This window comes from Protopterus annectens, chromosome 1.part1 (genome assembly GCF_019279795.1).
Source record: "Protopterus annectens isolate FY-2018-M chromosome 1.part1, PAN1.0, whole genome shotgun sequence".
Classification (NCBI taxonomy): domain Eukaryota; kingdom Metazoa; phylum Chordata; order Ceratodontiformes; family Protopteridae; genus Protopterus; species Protopterus annectens.
In genome coordinates, this window is record NC_056726.1 from 564,093,815 (window position 1) to 564,116,607 (window position 22,793).

Genomic DNA, 22,793 nt, shown 5'->3' on the forward strand with positions numbered 1-22,793 from the left:
TTTAAACTGTCTTCTACAGTCTCTAGATGCATATGTCAGTGCAAAATGGATTAGTGGGTGGGGTGTAGTGATGCACACAAGTGCACATATATGTTGAAGGACAGCAAATTGTGTAATATTATAGTCTGTACTGTACCTGTGCAGAAACATAGCATTCATCTTGTACCAAGGCCTAATGTGAATCTGCTGACAATACCTCTCCATCACATCTCCATGCACATGGAACAGCAGCCTGAACCCAGTAAGTATGGGTTCTCCTGTTGTGGCTCACCAGTACCTCAGGCATGCTAAAGTTAATGCATATGACCATGTACACAACTGTTACACTCAGCCATTTGACAATATCTGCATGTTCACCTGTGGCGGTGTTTACTGCATTGCATCACATTGGTCATGAAAGAGGCCTATTTGCAGAATATGTCACATATTTGTAGCATACCTCACAACCTGTTATTGCAGGACACCTGGACAAAGACCGATAAAATGGGGGGACAAAGGCCCAAAACTAGGGTCATATTGTAGAAATTAGTGGTATACTGTGCATATAAATGGTGTACACACCTGTTAGAATGGCAGATATGTCTGATATACAAAAATGAGAGCACAATAGACATGTTCAAAATACTGCCAACTTGTCATGTGACCTATAACCTGTACAATTCAGTTGCAAAGCAAACATATCTGTAAGGGGAACAATAATGACACACAGCAATAGTACAGGAACCTAGATGCATATGTGTGCACAGGCTGAAGCTAGTACTGTGTTGAGGCAGCTTTCAATATAACTACAGCAGTACATCTTATTGGGTACACAATAGCCATTAATTACAGAGACTCTTTGATTAACAGCAACTAACAGTCAGCTGTCCTACCAGGATTATCCTAACATATACCCAGTTACCTGCTACAGCAACAGCCATGGTTCACATAGAGCTGATGAAGCTGCTAAGGGACCACATGTTTCAGATGTATCAGCCTGGAGAAGGGTACCAGAACATTTCCACAGCATTGCACATACCATGGAATACAGTGCAGAGAGTCATCAACAGGTGGTTAAAATACGAGGTCTACAATGACATTGTGAAGGAGTGGAAATCCCACCAAAGTCTATGATAATACAAGACCAAAACTGACCAGGGAGGCTGCCAGGAGCCCTACAGCAACAGTGATGGAATAGCATGAATCTCCAGCAAGTACTGGGTGTGTACTACATGTCACAACAATCTTCCATGGTCTCCATATGTCTTGCATATACGGTAGGGTTGTAAGATGGCAGAAGTTCCTCACACCAAACAATATTCAGGCCTGGTGAAAGTCTGAAAACAATGCATCAGGTCTCCAAAAAGCAAGTGGTAAAATGCGTTATGGTAATATGTGACCACAGTTGAACTCTTTGGCCACAATTCTGGCAGGTGTGTTTAGCACAATATCACCACTGCACATCACCACAACAACACCACCCCACGTGAAGCATGGTGATGGCAGTGTCCTTCTTTGGGGTTTCTGTTCACAAGCTGGAACTGGGGCTGTAACCAAGTTACAAGGGATTATGAACAGTTCCAAATACTGGTCCCTTGTAGATCCAAAATGTTTTGGTGTCTGCCACATAGCTGTGGATGATAAGGAATTCCACCCTTCCACACAACAATGCCCCAAACTATACATCCAGATCAACAAAAGGATGGCTTCATCAGAACACATGCAACGTTCTGCACTGGCCGAGTCAGAGCCCACACCTACGTCCAATAAGATATATGCAAGGTGACCTGAAGAGGGCAGTGCACAGGGGATGCCCTTGCAATCTGACAAAGTTGGAGGTGTTTTGCAAGGGAGAGTGTGCAAACATTGGCAAGTCAAGATGTGCCACGGTGGCAGGCACCTTCCCAATACGACTGCATGCTGTGATTAAATCAAAAGGTGCTTTCACAGAGTATTACTTTAAGGGTGTGCACACTCATGCAGCCAGCCTATTGTACCTATTTCAGTTACCAGATGTTACCTGTAACTGATATGTATGTTCTTCAGTTGGATTGCACAGGTTATATGTCATATGAAATGATGGCAATGTTATGACCTGATTTCTGAGGTCTCATGTGATATATCACAAAAACCTGTCATGCTAACAGGCATGTGCACAGTTACTGTATCCACTGTAAGCTTGGGAAGTTGTTTGAGTAATCAGCTTTGTTTTAACATACATGTACTGCAGGTCATGCAGTCTGCACCTCAAGTTAGGACATTACTTTGTGGCACCAATCCACAGGCCAACCCAGTAATGCATTAGAAAAACACAGGAGTTATCAGGAACAGACTAAACATATGAGCCACACATGTCAACATTCAGCAAAATCCTGTACAGTTGGGGGGGTACGTTCTGTAGGAGTTGCCACAGTGCTATACAGGTGAGCAGCAATAATTTACACGGGTACAGTGTGTGCTAGGTGAAGGGCCATCACCTATTAACACCACTCACGTATCCTAAAGGTATATATTAGTAGTAATGGCAATTGGAAAGGGTTGCACTGCATGATAATGAGGGTCCATCCAGAGTGTGTATGTTATTGTCTGACTATGTGTCGTGAATGCCCCCAGTCAGCTAATGTGAGGTCTGTGTCATGCCTTTGGGGCACCTAACCTGTGTGTGTGTGTGTGTGTGTGTGTGTGTGTGTGTGTGTGTGTGTGTGTGTGTGTGTGTGTGTGTGTGTATATATATATATATATATATATATATATATATATATATATATATATACCAGAAAACCTTATAGTGCCGGTAGTAATTTACATATGTTGTTTTTCCCTCACAGGTGGACATGATGGCTGTGGTCCCTCCCACTTTGATACTGATGTCAGTGTCTCTGCAGAATCTGACCATGATGATACTCATATTGAGGCACAGGTGGAGTTGTCAGGGGCTGATACTGTGCCATTGGTTGGCATCCCACTATTGTCAACCCCATCCCCACACAAAGTCACAATGCCCACACATACCCCATCACCAGTGGCCATAGATAATGGAGAGTTGGCAAATTATTGCATGGAACAGGCTACTGTGGTGACTATGGCAAGTGAGAGTGATGGCACTACCCATAGCCAGAGTGCTGGTGAGGTCCCACACAGGCAGAGGGGCAGGGGTGCTTGGAGGAGGATTGCAGCCTGTCATGCCCCCTTTCCAAAAGTTCCATGGCAGCAGTTACCAGACCCAAGTTTTGGGCTGTCATGGGGGCACAGGCATGTAATGAACATAATACCAGACATATACGCAGGGTCATAGATGAGCGCTTCCCTGGTGTCCATGGGTATATCAACTCACTGCAGCCATCTGTGAGTGTACTGGGGTTATGGATAGAAGGTGGGGGGGGGACTTGGCACTTCTCAACCATGGAATATCTGTGCTTTAGCATTTGGCAGATGTTGGCCAGCGGCCATGTGACTGTAGGACAGCACCATGATGAGTTGAGGGTCTACGTGGCTGTGCATCATCATGTTCCCATGCTGGCAGTACCACCAGCACTACTGAAGGGGGTGTGCTGTCCATGCCATGATGCAGCAGGCCTTGGGCACGTGATTCTGGCTGGTCCCAACAGGGAAGCAGATCCAGCAGGCAGCAGTCACCAGCAGGGAGTAGTACTGCATTTGGACTCGGCCCTGGTGGTGCTGGTGATATGCTCGGCAGGCCCAGTTCCCATGACCGTGGTCAGAGATGGTGAACTGCACACCCTGCCATGTATGGCCCTCAGCTGTCCAAAATACCCCTATGTAGGGTGCCCACATGGTGTGACTGTGTGCATACAAACACACATCACCATCAGAAAAGTCACCTCCACACACACACACACACACACACACACACACACACACACACACACACACACCACCCCTGCACAGCCCATTTAATGAACACCTCCCACACACACATAATGTCAACTGTATGGCCCAGCCTAGGCTTCTGACAAACACACAACACCCTGTGCATATGATGATACCTGTGCCACATCCATGCCATCCATACCATTGATGCAGGGACATACTTATATGGGTCTGGTGCACAGGGTGACTTACGTGGAGTGTAGCTCTTTAATGCTGTGTAAGGTGCTGTCATCTGGGATTTGTAATGGGTACACATCAGAGTGTGTGTGTACCTTTTCAGCCATGATGCATTATTGGTGTTAGTAACACTAAGCAAATGTGTTCTCATGTGTTGTATTCTGCTTGTGTTCCAGGTGTCTTTGTGTCACCAGGATGTGGCCCTGCAGACAGCACCAATGAGGGGTATGGCAGTGCTGTAACACATTGACCATGTCATTGTCTAAGTATAGCTGTATCTGCACACATTTCCCAGGTCTGTGTAACAGTTCTTGCATGTGCCTTACAGCTTATAGGGCTGAGGGGTTGTATCTCAGTCTGTGGTGGTTGACATCAGCTCTAGTATAGTGGACAATGGTAAGTGTGGTGGGTGGAACACACCTCAGATTGCTAATGTCCTCAACCCCAGAGGATATTGTGTCGACCAAACACACAGAGAATACTGTTCACACACACACACACACACACACACACACACACACACACACACACACACACACACACACACACGCACATGCATGCACAGATTACTTTTGCCAGTGTTGTGTTTGGAGCCCCTACCCATCAAGTTGTGGGACCACACTATTATGTGGTTATTGCAGGTGGCACAGGACTACTAGTGTGATGAGTGTTACAAGGTACCTGTAAGGTGAATGACATCACGTGGCCTTGTGGGGTATGGCAATGGTGGCTGTACTGGGTGTGAGAGTACTCATACTAGTGTTGCATACAAGGTTACACACTCATAACCACTGCTATACACACCAATGCACATGTGCGCGTGCGCACACACACACACACACACACACACACACACACACACACACACACACACGCACTCCAACTTATCTTGTTGTTTGTACCATACTATTCCATACTGTTGCACAGGGCTTATAGGGCTGAAGAGTATCTACAGATACCACTAGGGTTGATGTGAACAGCGGATATCATACAGTAGACCTAGGAATGTGTACTGTGTGTACCATGGCATAAATTATGACACCATGCCCAAATGGATGTCGTTCGCACACAAACACACAAGATACTCTTCTCTCACACACATTTGGCAGGACTGAGATTAGAACCCCTATCTATCTAGTTATTGTTACTACATTGTTATGTATTTATCGCCCACACCAAGGAGGGTATGGGGTGACACTTGTCTGAAGGTACTTCTAAGGCAAGGAACATCATCAGGCCTTGCAAATTATGACAGTGGGTGATGTACTGGGTGAGAGAGCCCACAAAATACTGTAACCTACACATATACACACTTACACACAGTAATACACACATACATTTGCCAGGACTCATATTAGAACCCCTAGCCATGTGGTTATTGGTATTATAGTATTATGCAGTTACCGCACACACCACAGAGCTTATAGGTTGTGGAATGCCCAAGTTACCTATATAGTGAATAACATCTGCAGCACATGTAAGGTATGGCAGTGGTAGTTGTAATGGGTGAGACAGACCACCAACTACTTTCACCCACATGTTTACACACTCACAAACACTTTCATACACACTACTGCACACACACACACATTTGACAGTACTGAGATCCATAGGTTCAAAGAGTTATAGGTGTGTATGTGGCAAATGGCCATGGAGCCTTTACAAGGCTAGCCCATGGGAATACACTAGCATCTGATGATACTCCCCAGTGTGTCTACTGAGTATAGTCACTGGAGTAATCCCCAGGGTCGGTATTCCATTCCCCATCCACTCCTCCTGATTTCTCCTAAAGAGGGCCAGTGATGTGCTTGGCTTGACATGTATTTGGTGTCTATTCCATAGCGTGCCCTGTCTCTGGGTTGTGAACCTGTCCTTTCAGCATGTCCTGTTGATTGCGAGGATGAGGTTGCGGTATCTGGGGCATGTTGTGTAGTCAGATTGGTTTCCTTGGATGTAGCATTCCTGACAGGGTTGGGTCAGACATGGCTGTGTATGTCAGGCAGAGATCGCACCTAAGTAGCCAATATGAGACAGAGATTCATTGCAGTTGTTGGAGTCAGCCCGTATGGGGCAAGTGTGTAGTACCTAAGATCCTCTTTCTGAGGTACATTTGCAGCCTCTCCTGTTGTTGCTGGTGTCCAATGGGGTGCATGGCAAATGGGCATAGATGCCGAAACCATGCCCCCTCCCCCACTTTGTACAGCAGCAAGACCATGGATTTTGAGGACTCATGCATGCGTTGTATACTAACATGAATTTAAAACAAAAGTGCGCAGAAAAAAATCATTGCTAGTAAGCCTGCTGCCAGAGTCACCCACAACCATGGAGTTTGAGGACTCATGTGTGTTGCTCGCTAATGTGAATTTAAAACAAAAGTGTGTGGAAAACATTATTGCTCCTAAGCCTGCTGCCAGAGTCACCTACAGTAAGAAGTGCTCAGTTTTATTTAGTTATGAAGGCAGGTTCCATTCTAGTTATGAAGGGTGTGTGTGTGTGTGTGTGTGTGTGTGTGTGTGTGTGTGTGTGTGTGTGTGTGTGTGTGTGTGTGTGCTCTGTTTTAGTTATGAAGGGTGTGTGTGTGTGTGTGTGTGTGTGTGTGTGTGTGTGCTCCATTTTAGTTATGAAAGGTGTGTGTGTGCTCTGTTTTAGTTATGAAGGGTGTGTGTGTGTGTGTGCTCTGTTTTAGTTATGAAGGGTGCGTGTGTGTGTGTGCTCCGTTTTAGTTATGAAGGGTGTGTGTGCTCCATTTTAGTTATGAAGGGTGTGTGTGTGTGTGTGTGTGTGGGGGGGGTCTGTTTAGTTATGAAGGCAGGCTCTGTGTGCTCCATTTTAGTTATGAAGGCAGGCTCTGTGTGCTCCATTTTAGTTATGAAGGCAGGCTTTGTGTGCTCCGTTTTAGTTATGAAGGGTGTGTGTGTGTGTGTGTGTGTGTGTGTGTGTGTGTGTGTGTGTGTGTGTGTGTGTGTGTGTGTGTGTGTGTGTGTGTGTGTGTGTGTGTGTGTGTGTGCTCCATTTTAGTTATGAAGGGTGCGTGTGCTCCATTTTAGTTATGAAGGGTGTGTCTGCTCCATTTTAGTTATGAAGGCAGGCTCTGTGTGCTCCATTTTAGTTATGAAGGCAGGCTCTGTGTGCTCCATTTTAGTTATGAAGGCAGGCTCTGTGTGCTCCATTGTAGTTATGAAGGCAGGCTCTGTGTGCTCCATTTTAGTTATGAAGGCAGGCTGTGTGTGCGCTGTTTTAGTTATGAAGTCAGGCTCTGTGTGCTCCGTTGTAGTTATGAAGTGTGTGTATGTGTGATCATAATTACAGTTAAGAGAATGCGGGTTTAAGGATGCTGGATGGAGAAGTAAGATTTGGCTCTGCAGTCTACAGTTGGACTAGCTGCTGATGACATAAGTAAAGAAGTTCAAGATTACAAGACTGTGAAAAAAGGAGGAAAATATATAGATAAAGACAATGCAAAATTATGCAATAGGCTGAAAGGGTTGTTAAAAGAAGATGATCTGGTGAGAAGATAGTGTATGGAGGAATGGGTTGGTGTGCTGGGGAGCAGAATTAAGATGGAGTTTTTAATAAAAAAAGTATTTATAAACTATTGTTACATATATTTAAATACCAAGTATATATTCTAGATGCAATTATGCCTTTTTTCAGACATACACAATAAAGCATACAGCAATATGTTATATGGTTCTAATGAAACCTATGTAAAAGGTCAGATAAGCTGCTCACTGTAATAGTACAAAGACACATGGACTTTGCAAACATATGAGAAATGTAGATAACATGGAATATGAACTGGCAAATGTTGATTTGTGGATTTAGAGTTTACAGCCATCAACAACTAAGGTTAACTCCAGACAGCTTGTGCTACAATAGACTGTGTGGTTGGTGGAATAACTGATAATAAGTAAAATGGTGACTGAAAGATCACATGAAATGTAAGGATAATATAAAGATTGTTCTGCTGTGGTGTGTTATTATGTTTTTAAACAAATTTTAATAAAGATGATGAACTCCCAAAAAATAGTTCCCTCTTGTCTTTAGCCCTGACTGAATGTAAAAGTTAGTTTCCATTAGCGTTGCTCTCCTCAAACTCACTACTCTCCCGGGTCACTGATGGAAGATAAAAATCTTAAATGATTTTGGTTCTTCTCTTTGGCCATCCACTGATTCTGTTTTTGAGCTTGTTATCCTCTTTTGGTCCTTTTGTTGGTGCTCTATATAATATTGACAACTACCAGGGATACCCTGCTTTCTCTGTCCAGCCTCAGGGCTAATATCTGTGTGTGTGTGTGTGTGTGTGTGTGTGTGTGTGTGTGTGTGTGTGTGTGTGTGTGTGTGTGTGTGTGTGTGTGTGTGTGTGTGTGTGTGTGTGTGTGTGTGTGTGTGTGTGTGTGTGTGTGTGTGTGTGTGTGTAATTCCCCAGTTACTTATAACTTGCAGTTTGAATTACCCAGGCTCAAACCCTGTACCTTAGATACAACAGCCTGCATTCTGTACCCACACCACAACTTGTGATTCAGGGAGTTGAGTCCATGGATCTCAACTGTCTAGATTTTCACAGAACATTAGGCTCATACTTTTGGGCAGTTCCACTTAAAATGTGTAGTTTTCTGGCAATTCAGTGAGAATGGAATTCACGAAATAATGATAGCCCTTTAAGTTTCAGTCTTCCTATATTTTTTGAAAACACATGGTAACACAACACTATTTTAGCAACTTTCTAAGATTATACAAGCCATATTTAAAATGTATCCCTGGTTTTGGTCCCTTGCCCCTCCCCCCCAAATAATTTTTTTTTTCCAGATTTCTTCTGCTGTGAAATTGAGAGATTTAGTTGTGTCAAGTGGATTTTGCAGTTGTAGTGTCATTTCCTCAAATCAAGAAGTTCTCCGGTTTCCTTTTTGGCTGGGGTGCCTTCTGTGTGGAGTCTGTATGTCCTCCCTGTGTTTTTGTGGGTTTCCCCCCACATTACAAAGAAATGTGTTTGGAGCATTTCTCCCTGGGCCTCTGCTGAAAATTGGCTTTGTTCCAAGTTGGACTTTACTGGTAAACAAATGTTAAATAAATAAAAAAAAATTACAAGGAGCTGAGAGCTTCAGAGGAAGAGAAGTTTAGTGCTGCTTATTCCACGTTTGTTTGCATTGTTAATAGCATAATAGGTAGTAGCCTTACTTTTGATGCAGAAGGCTGGGGGGGTTCTATTCCCACAGTATGCAGATGGATTGCTGGTACTGTACTGTGTTGTACTTTAAAGGGAGTGAATGCAGCTGCAGTCCTGTGAATGTCCCCTTTGGAGGAGGTACCTAGCAACTATGAACCTGTTATCGGTTTGCCATCAATTCTCTATTGCAATATTACTAGCTTATCATTTTTTTAATGTAACATAGGCAATTTATTCTTCAAGGGCAACAGCCACTTTATTTGTAGATGAAACAATGAAATATAAAGTTGTTTCCTAGCAGCAACCTCTTCATTAGTTAGAGATCCCTTTAATGTGGAATTATTTAGATGACTTACGTATGTAGACATTTTGCATATTTACTGATATTGGTGGATTGTAATGACAGACGTTTGAGTGGCCTTTTATGGTTGAAATTTTCTGAAATGGGTAGTTTTGACATTATTGGTTCATACATTTTGTTTCATTGCTTACTAGACTGTTCAGAATTACCAATTTAAAACACATTCTAACAACTGGTGCTGTATTATACAAGGAATATAATTTAATGCAATCAGGAAGGTGAATCAAAGAATGCATACATGTATGCATGGCCCTAAAAATGTGTTTGAAAACAGCCCAGAGGAAAGGGGCTCACAATCTTGGGCAAATTTTAAGCTTTACTCTTGTTACCAAAGCAATGGATAAAGGTAAAACCATTCACACCACATTATCTTGACCTGACCAAGCCTTCTGACACAATCCCCTTCTCAGGTGTAGTAGAAAAGATGAATAATGTAGGATCAAACACTTGCGTCACTAGCTGGATTGCAAACTTGCTCACAGGATGCAGGAGATCAAACTAGGGGAAGAGACCGGTCACCAATGGAGTCCCCCAAGGTTTGGTGCTGAGACTTTTTCTGTTTGGCATATACATCTCAAAAGTAAAAGGAAATACCAAAGGGCTTTAGCCGGCTAAGTTTAAGATGACTGCAAGCTAGGAGCAGTTATTGAATCCCAAAATGACTTAACCATCATGCAGGAAGGTTTGTCTCAAATAATAACTGGTGTCGAAATCATGACAATGTCCTCTGAGAACTGACCCAATTGTTAGACATTTGGGAACTTGTGTGTATAGTGACCTGACTTTTGACCAACATGTGCCCAGAGTCATAAAGTCTTTATGCATTGCACAGCTTATAAACAAATTGATTGTGGCTAGATCTAAAGATGTTGTTGTCCCCCTTTACAAAGCTCTCATTAGGTCAATCATTTTGTATAATGCCCACTTTGACATATATCTGCCCAGCCCCATGCAGCAATTGGAATACCTTTGGAGATACCTTACTAAAAGGATACAAGTCCTAAACAATAGGTCTTGGATGGACCACCTCAAAAATGTATTACTACACTCAGTATCCTACAGAGTGCTTAGAGTTGACATGTTTGGCATACAAGGCATCCTCCGACCTAATACAGATGGACCTACTGAACATCAACAAGTCAAATGGCATCAGAAATACTCAGTTCAGGTATCTAAACTGAATGTTGTGGAGAGATGGATATATATCACTGAGGCTACCACTGTTCCATAACAGACTATCCATAAAAATAAAACAAAGCTTATCTGTCCATATTCAAATGCAACTTGGATCCAAGGATGGGTAATAGAAAATGTACTCCAGGATTGCCCCTCATGCCGCTAATGGATAGAAGCAGTTCCTAAATGCTGCTTCCCTTACATGGGTCCCCTCAAATTATCTATGGTATGATCACAGTTATTCTCACTAGAGATAATATACAATTATCAGCCATGGGATAGGTAAGACCAATAAGAAAATGTTAATTCAAGCACCAAAATGGATATTGGCTAAGCTTAAAATGTCCTCCAATTGAACCTATGTTGTGGTATTTTCCCCTTTTTACATCACTAAGTGCCCCCTCTTGCCCTCCACCCTCCCAGTCTTCAACAGCTTCTAGCACCTATGCAAATGAGCCATAGTACACATTGATTGGCCTACTGAGGGTAGTGTACAAGGAAACACTGTCCTTTTACTTCCTAGATTCAACAGTCTGAGTCAGGGGAAGTGACACATGGAAGGACTTTCAGAAGACAGTGGCACTGTGATGGTCACTATAGAGCTCACTGTCAACCTGTGTCCCAGTTCTGTTATACCAGCATCAGTGTTCAGAGGACTACCATCAGTGTATTACTTTATGGGAACCATGTTGTACCCAAAGGGGATGGCGGCACATCATCTGGCATTTAGCTTATGTCCAGGGTTCTGACAACTGTCATAGTTCTGAGAGAGGCCTATGTGAAGGTTGTCAACCTCATATGGGGGAGTACTAATAGCACCCACCTTATAGCCATCTGCAAACATTTTCAGCCAGGGTGCCTTTGTATTGGGCTGGTCCTCAGAGGTGTGGATCACAAACATGAAGGAACGCAGGTCCACAACCTATGGGACTCCACTCATGACTGTTCAGCAGTCTGACATGGAGTCCACTGCTTTCACACTGTAGGTTCTATCTGTGAGACAGTTTGCAGGCAACCTACCGATGTAGGAATGGCTGCCTACCTGAGTGTTTTTGTGTATTATTCTTCAGTGGGGAGCAATATCCAAGGATTAGCTGGGCAGCCTAGCTTATCTGTTCCATACTGTCACATAGTTATTGCACATGGCACAATGCTTATAGGCCTTCAGAGTGTCTACAGGTTTCTCTTCAGTGGATGACAACCGTGGTCCTTGTAATGTGGACACTGGGATATGTACTGGGTAGGCAACAACAAAAAGTAGCAGAACACCACCCCAATTTATATGTTTCTCATACAAACACAACAACCCCCTACAGACAGGATACTGTTCACACACACACACACACACACACACACACACACACACACACACACACACACACACACACACACACACACACACACACACACTATTGCCTGGACTGAGATTTGAATCCCTACCTGTCTGTTTATTGCTACTACAGTGTTACGCATTTATCAAATGTGCCACGGAGTTTAGAGGGTGAATGTTGTCCAAAGGTACTTCTAAGGTGAGGAACATCACAAGCCCTTGTAATGTATGGCAATGGGTGATGTACTGGGTAAGAAAGGGCACAAAATACTTTAAATTGCACATGCACACACACACACACACACACACACACACACACACACACACACACACACACACACACACACACACACATTTGCCAGAACTGGGATTAGAACTTCTACCTAACTACTTATTTGTACTGTAGTGTTACGCAGTTATTGCACACGCCACACATACTTATAGGGCTGAGGCCTGATGAAAAGTACTTCTAAGGTGAATGATATCTGCAGGACTGCTAAAGTAGGGAAAGAGGAAGTTTACTGAGTTTGAATGGGCCCAAAAGCTTTAACTTATAAACACACACTTTTACATTTGCCAGGACTGAAATTAGAACTCCTGCCTAACTAGTTATTTGTAATACAGTGTTACACATTTATCACATATACCACAGAGCTTATGGGGCTGACGACTGACGAAAGCTACTTCTATGGTGACAGACATCTTTAGGACTGCTAAAGTAGGACAATGGGAAGTGCACTGGGTGGGGAAGGCCTGTTCACTCCTAGATCCTACTGACATTTCTTTGTGTATGAGCATGCCCAGTGTGACCTTCTATAGTAAATGTGGGACTCCATTCCAGGGATTGTTGTACTCCAGTCCTGTTTGTTTTGTGCTACAGCCATACCTCTCAACCTGGTGGTGCAGGATATCTGGATATAGCCTATCAGAATGGGAAGACAATGGGCCATACAGTGATTGCGACTATTTCTCTCAGTAATGTATAGATTGCTAGGTTACAGGGCTTGTTTTAGCCAACATCTGACATATATGACATTTGACACTGTCATGAATTGCTTCAGTACCTCATGACATACCTCCTCAGATCATCTCAGTGATTTACCAGAGGAATACAGGATGGATGATGCACACACACCAATATTATGGGCCAAATGCTAGGTATTCTTGCACAATCCAGTCTGTTGAGAGGTGTGCCTATGAGCATTTGACTGCTGGAGCTGTAGAAATGGTCCAGCACCTTAGTAATATATTACAATGGTGGAATCTGTGTATTTCTGTTCTGGCCTGGACTGATTTCCAGTCCACGGTTGGGTAATATAAGTCAGACAGGATCAGGGTGACAGGCAAACTCCAGATAGATTTGTAGGGGATAAGATATGTGAGTGGGGGTGTCCTGGGTCAGATATGTTTGCCTATAGCTACCAGTACTTTGCATAGGGGTCTTCTCAAAGGTTGACTGCACTTGGAGGGTCTTGTATGTGTGTCAGATTGTTTGACCAGCCTGGAGGTGTGTGTGTCTCACATATATGTATAGCCCACCTCATTTTGCTTGGCTGGCTACATTTTGGGGTCAGGATGTTGCATAGGATGAGTTATCAGGGAAGGGTGTGTTACTCCCCATGGCTGTGGGCCAGGGTTCTGTGGGTGCAGACATGTCACCACCTTGCAGGCTTAGGACTGCCTGCACTGAGTGCATTCCCATGTTTAAACTCCTAGCTCTGCCTGTCGACTCTACAGAGTATCACAGAATGTCCATATTCATGACTCATTATCTGGTTGGTTACACAAACGCATATAGTTTTCAAGGAAAAGTGTTTAATAGTCACTCAGGGTTGAAGTCAGATATTACTGATATTTGACATTGCAGTTTCAGACTTCATACCCATCAGACATTCCATGCTACTACAATCATTCCATCAACTTTCTAACATTATTAGGGCAGTATTATAAAAGGTGTCCTTCTCTTTGGACCTTTTTACCCCATTATTGATGGCTTTACCTAGATTTCTGGCTCTCTGACACTGGCAGGTTTTCTCCTAGCAGTTAGCAGCATGCCATTTCTTTGCCTTTTGTAGACTGTTATGTTGGTGTTATGGACCCCCTGACACTCCCTAACAGGGCACTGTGGGTGAGGCATGGGCATTTGCCAGAGGTCTGTAGGACAGGTGTGACAGATGCAGGCCATCTGTAGCAAGGCAGTGCATTCTGATGATCATATGTTCCCAGGCTGCCGGCAGTGGACAACCCTGGGATGGCACCAGTAAGTTGTGGGTGTTACTGACAATTGCTTTCTGTTTGTGTTGAGCCATCACTCTAGTTGACAGCAGGCTGCTACGTAAGGCTAGGGACATGTTACTGCATTTCTATAGGAGTATGGGGGGGTGTCACATATGTACACAATACACATTTGCAGGGACTCTGCTGATACTTGCTTAACATTTTGGTCCCATTTAGCAAAGTGATGTGCCCTATCTTTGAGACTACAGGCATAACACTATCAACCACAAGTCAGATTGTTCTGGCATAAACATTTGTAGTTTCAGACTTACCTTTCAGAGTCATACTGCCACTGCCAGACCTGCTGCAATATCACTGTAAGTCTGTAGGTGGAGATTTCATGGATGTCACCAAGTGGGGGCCTTTGCCAGACATTTCTGTATGGTTTTCTACAGCTGATCTGCTGGGTGAGGCTGGAGGTGGGTATGGGACCCCCACTTTGACATCCATGTATATGACCTATGACCCCCCCAGTTATTTGGCTCACCACATATACTGCAGTGGTATTTTTCAACTAGGGTGGTACTGCATAGTTTGGGTAGGCCAGTACTGGGAATACACATCCTGCTGGCCCACAGAGCTGTCAGTTGTTTGCTGCTATCCCAGTAATTCACCCCATCCCCTTGCATGCTTGAATCAATACCATAGGTATGCTATCAGAACATTCTACTCCATTCATTTATTGTTAAGGAGACTGACTTACTTTGTGCCTGAGGCTGTTGTAAGGATGGTGCTTGAGGGCTGACTATGTCGGATGCGTGCAGTACACTACCTATACATGGTAAGGTATAGGTGGTGTGATGTTTGGCATCCATTTTACTGTGTGTGTGAGTCAGAGAGAGAGAGATCAGTCCCTTGGGCCCTACAGTGTCAGTGTATGTGCTATGCATTGCATCTTTGCCAAGGCCAGGGCGTACAGGGTACACCTCTGTCTGCCTACAGGGGCAGGTTCAGGATGTTCCTCCTCCGAGTCCCTCTGTGCCTATGGAGACCTTGGCAATGGTGGGGGGCTGTGTGGCCCTTCCCTGTTTTGTTCCTGCTGCAGCTGTTTCCACAGAATCATACTGTGTAGCATGCTACATACTATGAACATGTATGCACATGTGGCTGGAGAGTACTGCAAGGCTCCACCAGATATGTCAATGCAGCGGAACTGTGACTTGAGCATCCCAAACACATGCTCTATAATGATCCTGGTTTGTGAGTGTGCCTCATAATGGCATTCTTGTGTGAGTGTGTGTACATTTCTGATGGGCGCCATCAGCCATGGCTTCAGTGCGTAGCCAGCAACCCCCACCAGATGGCCATACAGGATGTCCCCACTGGCAAATGCCTGGTACAGCTGTGACAAATGACAGATGTTGGAGTCGTGATAGCTTCCGCGCCTGCCAGCACACACATTCATGATAATGCCCTGGGCATCGCACATGACCTGGTCGTTGATGGAGTGGAACCCCTTATTGTTTAGGTAGACCCTACCCTGGTCACCAGGAGGTGCTTTGATATGGATGTGTGTGCAGTCTATGGCAACCAGTACCTCTAGGTATTCCGCCACATGGTGGAAGAGATGCATATTGCTGGTCCTCTCCTCACGGGTGCTGGAGAAGTAAATGTGCTCAGCGGCATTTGGTCGCATGGCATCCAGGAACTGGTGGAGTATCCTGGACACAAGATGCCTGTGAGACCCCCATGATATCTCCATTTGGTCTTTGGAAAGTACCCATAGCTAGTATTCTTAAGGCTACACGTACCTTGGTATCCACTGGGATGGGGTCCACTCTGTTGGTTCTGGGTCTGAGCGAGGACGGCACAACTCAACAAGTTGCTGAAGTATGTTCCTGTCCACTTTGTAGTGCTCTACTATCTCCAGATCATGTAGCCCCTGGTAGGTTACCCTGGGTCTGAATACTCTTCTCCTCCTCCTCAGTCTGAGTTGGTTGTCAGCATTATCCTCCTCACCACCCTCAGTCTCTAGCACATACTGATAGATCAAAGCAACAGCAGCCCCTAACATGTTTTGTTAGTTTTGTCAGTTTAAAATTCCCCTGAATATGTATACCAGTGGTGTAGAGTTCATGGGACAAAACAGACTGAAAGGTGTTTACATAGTTTATAGTAGTGTGCTGGGCTGCTGCCTGTGTAATTGGCTGATTCTGATACATTCCACCTTCCAGCTATGGTAGTTCTCCTTGATTGCCTTCCTTCTGCTGTATCCCCTTCCCATTTCCTCCCCGTTTAAGCCTCAATGTGTGCCACTCATATCCAGTGCTCAAATATAAACAGTTCTGCTATTTCCTGTTTTTTTTTTTTTAGGCCCGGTGCATGCTGCGCACACCTGTTTAGCTAAAGTAAACACTTTTAAGAAGAACTGTCCCTCCCCTGGATGCGAACACGCTCTTCATTTCATGGAATAAGTCAATACAGTCTCAGACACACCCCCTTCCTTAGATGTGCTTAGCTAAGGGCAAACTTGGGCCAACAAGCTCTAATGTGCTTACAGCAAGCATGACACACCCCCTTTTTATGTCATCTAGCTCTCCTGTCTACACAGTAGTGTTGGTGTACCTACACATTTAGGTGCAGTATGATACTTAGGAGAAATTTGTGATTCAGTATAAAGCCCCACGTTTGCATACACCACTGACTTAATCCATAGTTACCACACTTAGACTGGGCCTTAGCAACCACTATTCCCTGGTATTGTTTTCATTCTGCATACCATTGACTATAACGGTAAAATGCAGATTTCTATGAAAATTGCTTTTTCTCATTTTTTTTATTTTGGCACAATCCCTTTTGCGTGCCACTGCCCTATGCTTAAATGGCCAAGATCGGCCAAAAAAAAAAGTTTTATTTTATAAAATTTAAACTATTTATCATGCCAATGGCTATATATTTGGCCATTGGCATACCTAACAGTTGTAATACATGCTTTATTTTGAGCTGTCATGCTTCCATTTTGTAATTTGCAGAAATGTGTTCAGCTCAGTATTCCTGCATGGACACCTGCTTGCTTTCTGAATTACTAATTCACCTCATTTGCATGGTTTTCACCAGCAAATGAGGTAATTAGCATTATTCAGTGGTGTCCATGCAGGAATAGTGGTGCCAAGCTCGTGGACGTCAGATCAGCTGTTTGCTGAATTGCTCGGCGGCCACATTCCACGCAGGAGCAGCTACACTCTTCCTGCACAGAATAAAAACCTTAATGAATCCTGTGGAATGTCTAAACCACTTATCTGTATGGCCTAAAAACATGTACAGATTGGCAAAATAAACACGTTTTCCCCTACTCACATGCACATCTCAGAACACTGACTTAACTTCCATGAATGCAACACATCCATATGTTTACATTCTGTATGCTGATTATTTTACGGTTGGGTAAGGAAATTAACCTTCTTTCCACTGTAGTATGTTCTAGGAGTTGGTATATTTAATTTATGAAGGGTGATGGGGTCAGAGCCCCCCACATGGGGGTTGCAGAGGGGCTTGCCCCCCTGCAGAAACAGAGTAAAAAGTTTGTTTCTTACTTTGGTGTTGTTATAGGTGTAGGGGATGTTATTTACATGTGAGCTGTAGTTTTCTCTGTTATGATGCACACTTTCAGTGTTCTGAGTTTTCGTTGTTTCAGGTTTTCGATGTTATAGCCTCAGTGTTTTGAGTTTCAACGTTATGAGATTTCAATGTTTTGAAGTAGACCCATATATACATATATATATATATTCTTGCCTCACAGCAAGAGGTTCTCCAGTTCAATTGTCAGCTGGAGTGCCTTCTGTGTGGAGTCTTTCCTGCATTCATGTGGGTTTCCTCCCATGTTATAAAGGCATGTGTCTGGAGTGTTTCTCCCTGGGCCTCCTCTGAAAATTGGCTTTGTTCCAACTTGGACTTTCCTGGTAAATAAAATGTTAAATCAAAATAATTAAAAACAAATATATATATATCAGGAACATTCTGCAGAATTTATGACTGAGTTTGAGGAAGAGCATGGTGAGTTAAGTGTTTGGCAATGTTTCTAGTTTTGTGATTTGTGTGGATAGTTGAGATGATTGTCAGAGATTTCAGATGCATGGCTACCTTACCACACCTATGACCTATGAACTTGTGAGAGATATGGTTCTGTGAGATAATGGTTATTTTTACAATAATGGGGGCTGTGATCAATCATTTTTTTACAATATTTCTGGCTTTGAGGTTTGTGTGCTCAGGCCAGTTGAAGTGAGAGAAATTGCGTGGTAAAGTGTTATTACGATTTTTACAGTATTGCTAGTTGTAATTAATAAGATGTTTTGGGCAATATTTCTAGGTCTGAGATGTGTGTGTGTGTGTGTGTGTGTGTGTGTGTGTGTGTGTGTGTGTGTGTGTGTGTGTGTGTGTGTCGGTGGGTGTGGATGCAGGTGTTAGTTGAGGTATGACAAGTATTATTATTAGCTTTTATAGTGATGCTGTCAGTGGCATACCAATTATTTCTGGCAATATTTCTTTTGCTTTGTGATTTGTGTGGAACAACTTGACTGAAATGTTTTAAAGTGTGGCAACTTGTTTGAATGGACTGTGGAGGCGTAATTATATTACATAGTCTTCAGACATCATGGCTATAATTGCTGGGTGGGGGTTGGGGTTGGCTGGACGAAGAACAAACTGAAGTCACCAAAAAGCACCCAAGTAACTTATAATCCAAAGAAAATGATGCAGTTGATGAAAAAATAAAGCCACAAAGGAGGATCGGATGAGAAATTTTAATAGTCATTTAAAACAGCTTTCACTTCCAACACAAGTCAGCACATATAAACGTTCCACATTACGTTTTTCTTTACATATTACTTCATCAGATGTGGTCTGAATGTGAAATCAACGGACTTATAAATCAAATCCCTGCTGACATCATTTAATTAGTCAACCAATTAGTTGGCTAGATGAAAGTAACTGATCCCCTTGTCATTTGCACAGCTTAAACAGTCACTACCTTGCTTTTCAGGACTTGTGCACATTTGTGAGAAGTAAGAAAGGCACCTGCTATGCATTAAAGAGAGTTGGCATAATTGCTGTGGTTGTCTTCTGTGGTAGAAAATGGCCATCTGCCTTCTGCTGCTTGCTTTTAACTTTGGCTTTGCAGGACTATTGTGATTCTGTGTAGCAAAGTGGGATATTTGGTGCTTGTTTTTATTAGGACACACGGGATGCACAGAAGCAATTACCACCCCTAGTGTATGAAGTGAGCCAAGAAGGGACACGGAAACATTGCTGCCCATTTAAAGAACAGTTCATTCAGCACTGAGATATTTTTTCATCTTTTCTTCTTTTTTTTCTTCTTCTTTAACTAATTGAGCAGATATAAAACTATAAAGTATCCCTGACTCATAGCCGGCCTGAGGCATAGGCCAACTAGGTGGCCGCCCAGGGCACCGGTCTAGTAGGGGTGCTTTTCAGTGTTTATTTGGTGTAGGTTGGCCAGGATAGGGGCACTGGGTTGTGTGGTAGAGGGCACCATGGAGCCCTTTTGCCTAGGGCACCAGTTAACCTAAATCTGCTCCTGCCCTGACTTTGCCTCTTTTTTGTAGGTAGAAGTAAACCACTTATTAAACCAAAATAAGACAGACAGTGTAATGTCCATCAGAGGATTCTGTCCCCTACACCCACCATCAAAGGACCGCAAGGCACTTAAGTACAGCAGGTGGTCCAGCCACACTTGCTGGATGTGGGTAGGGGTTGAAAGATGGATTAACATTCAAAACAGAGCCACTTAACTGACAAAACCATAGATATGCAATCAAGTCAGCACCTCCCACACCTGCACAAACCAATATAGCGTTCCCTAATGTAAAGAATCGCACAATATTTTAATGTGTGGCAACTGTTTGTTTGGAACTAATGTGAAACAAATTACATGGGCATCCTCTTTTATCATAATCAGATGTGTGAATTGTACATAGAAGGGACTACAACTGCTTGGTGGGGATGTTGGATCAAAGTAACTGAATTTTGTTTCTGTTTGCTCAGTTTAACAGTCATTTCTGAAAAATTAAGGGATAAATTCCCAGAATATGCAGACCTTCAAAACTTCTGGGGGCCAGTGGCTCCTCCCATAAACCAAAGCTGTATAAGTTGATTTTGACATTGGCTTAGTAATTATCTGTTTTCCTGAACTCCACTTAGTCTAAAACCAGACCTGTTCCTAGGTATACACAGAAGGTTTCTGTACTTGTGTGGTGGGCTGGGGATGATGTCATTATTTCTTTAATATTCCTCCCAAACCTCAGTTGTCATCATATCGTGTCCTGAATATTCCTCACAAACTTCAGAGAGGTACACTGAGACTCACTATAGCTTCTATAGGAGCACTGTACTGATGCTAGAAGTAACACGCTGTAAACATTATTGTAATATAATGTTCTTCATTTTCCTTACAGTCAAATATCTGATGCATATTCAGGTGTCTATCTTTTGAGGGAGAATAAATAAGCATGCTCTTTAGATATGTCTGACAGCAAACATGTTATGTTCTATTTGATTTTCTAGTTTTGTCTCACTCTGACATCAGAGGTATACACAGAAGGCAGCTGTCTTTTGTGGGATGAGGTGAGGAGGCATGCAGTGTAAGCATATGACAGCAGCAGCTTGAAATATGACTGTGGGCATTTGTGCTTTAAGTCTTATCTCATTCATTTTAACACCAGATGATACACAGAAAGTGACTACATATTTTCAGGTGGGTGGTAGGGGGCATATACTCTTCACATATATGATATATGTAAACTCATGAGAATTTGTCTTCTAAGTTTGCTGTGAACTGGTGTTTAGTCAGCCTTGAACATTAAAAGTTGAATACAGCTTGTTTCTTCCTTGAAATAAAAAGTAGGATTGAATTTATTTTTCCGTAAACATGATTTTTGTTCAGGCCATCACTGGATTAAAAGATTGGGAAAAATGCTCTAAAATGCACCTCAGAAAATCTTTAACCCTATGGCTTCTGGATCCCTGTCAGTCTCTAGATCCCCAGCTTCATTTGGTTATTACAGGGTAATCTTGGTCAGTTAGGGTGTGTTGAAATGAAACAGGAGAAAGCAAATTTGAAGAGGAAGACTGAATTTCTTTCCTTCATCATGGTTTTCGTTCAGGCCAGTTTTGGATGAACAGGTTGTTTTAAAAAAATGTAAGATGCATCTCAGAGCATCTAGAAACCTCATAGCTTCTGGGGCCCTACAAGCCACACATACACCAGATGTAATAAAATTATTTCCATTCCAGTTATTACAGTGTAATCTTGGGCAGCTAGGATGCACTGGAAGAAAACAGGAATATACACGTTGAAGAGTAAGATCAACTTTTTTTCTTTCATTCTTTGATCATATTTTTTGTTCCTGCAATCACTGGATGAAAAAGGCAATTTTAAAAAGCTGTCAAATATACCTCAGAGCATGTAGAACTCATATGGCTTCTGTAGGCCTAGCAGTCTAGAATATGTTGAATGAATGAAGGCATGAAAAACTGAAGACTAAGACAAACTTGTGAGAAAAAGGAAAAAAAAAATCTGGATAGTGTGTGTAGCCAAGACAGGTTGGGCAGTGAGGGAGGGGGGAAATAACCATGGACCATTTTTACCTAGGGCACAAGCTTATCTAAGGCTGGCCCTACCTCCAAGGTGAGGAAGGAATATCTCAAACAGTGTCACTTACTTTTGTGGAATTAGGGCATACCAAAAAGTCACTTTTTAATCTATGCAGATTTTGCTGTTTCTATTGAGGGGTTCTTAACAAAGTTTTTTTTTTCAGATTACCCTGGAGTAGTTGAAAGTTACAGCTTGTCAGCTGCAAGCTGTGATGCCTGCAAATGCTGAGACATTCTTTGACATTTCTCTTGAAGTAGTCTAATTTCTTGATTAAAGATTTTATCACTGCCCAACATTGTTAGATTTCTGCTCAACTTAGCACTGAAGTGACAACTAGATCTGATGTTAGAGAGGAGATTATAGAGTACTTAGCAGATATTTTGGATGACTTCCACTTTTGGGGTTTGGAGTGGAGGTTGGACACTTTTAGTAGAATTTAGATTTTCTAATAACAAAGTTGAACATTTACCTAATGTTGTGTATGTCAAGAATTGTAAAGGTATTTTATATTTTTCCAGGCAGCCCAAAATTTGCTTTTCTTGTTGGGAGATGGGGCATATATCTTCTACTTTCCCATCAAGAAGATGCTCTCCTTGTCAGGAGCGGTCTTAGTTCAACTGGTGCCCGAGGCAAAAGGGCTCCACGGCGCCCCCTACCACACCATCTGGTGCCCCCATTCTGATCTACCTATACCAAGTAAATACTGGAAAAGCACCTCTGCTACAGCGGTGCCCTAGGCGGCTGCCTAGTTGGCCTATGCCTAAGGCCGGCTATGCTCCTTGTGAATAAATTGGTCACATTCCTGACAGCTGTACTAGAAAAT

The 22,793-nt window shown here is 43.0% G+C and overlaps 1 protein-coding gene across 2 annotated transcripts in view; it reads left to right on the forward strand.

The window, feature by feature from the left end:
• Positions 1-22,793, forward strand: part of LOC122806395 (receptor-type tyrosine-protein phosphatase U-like) — a 1,549,454-nt gene that overhangs the window by 1,390,120 nt on the left and 136,541 nt on the right. The gene's annotated exons all lie outside the window — the stretch shown is intronic.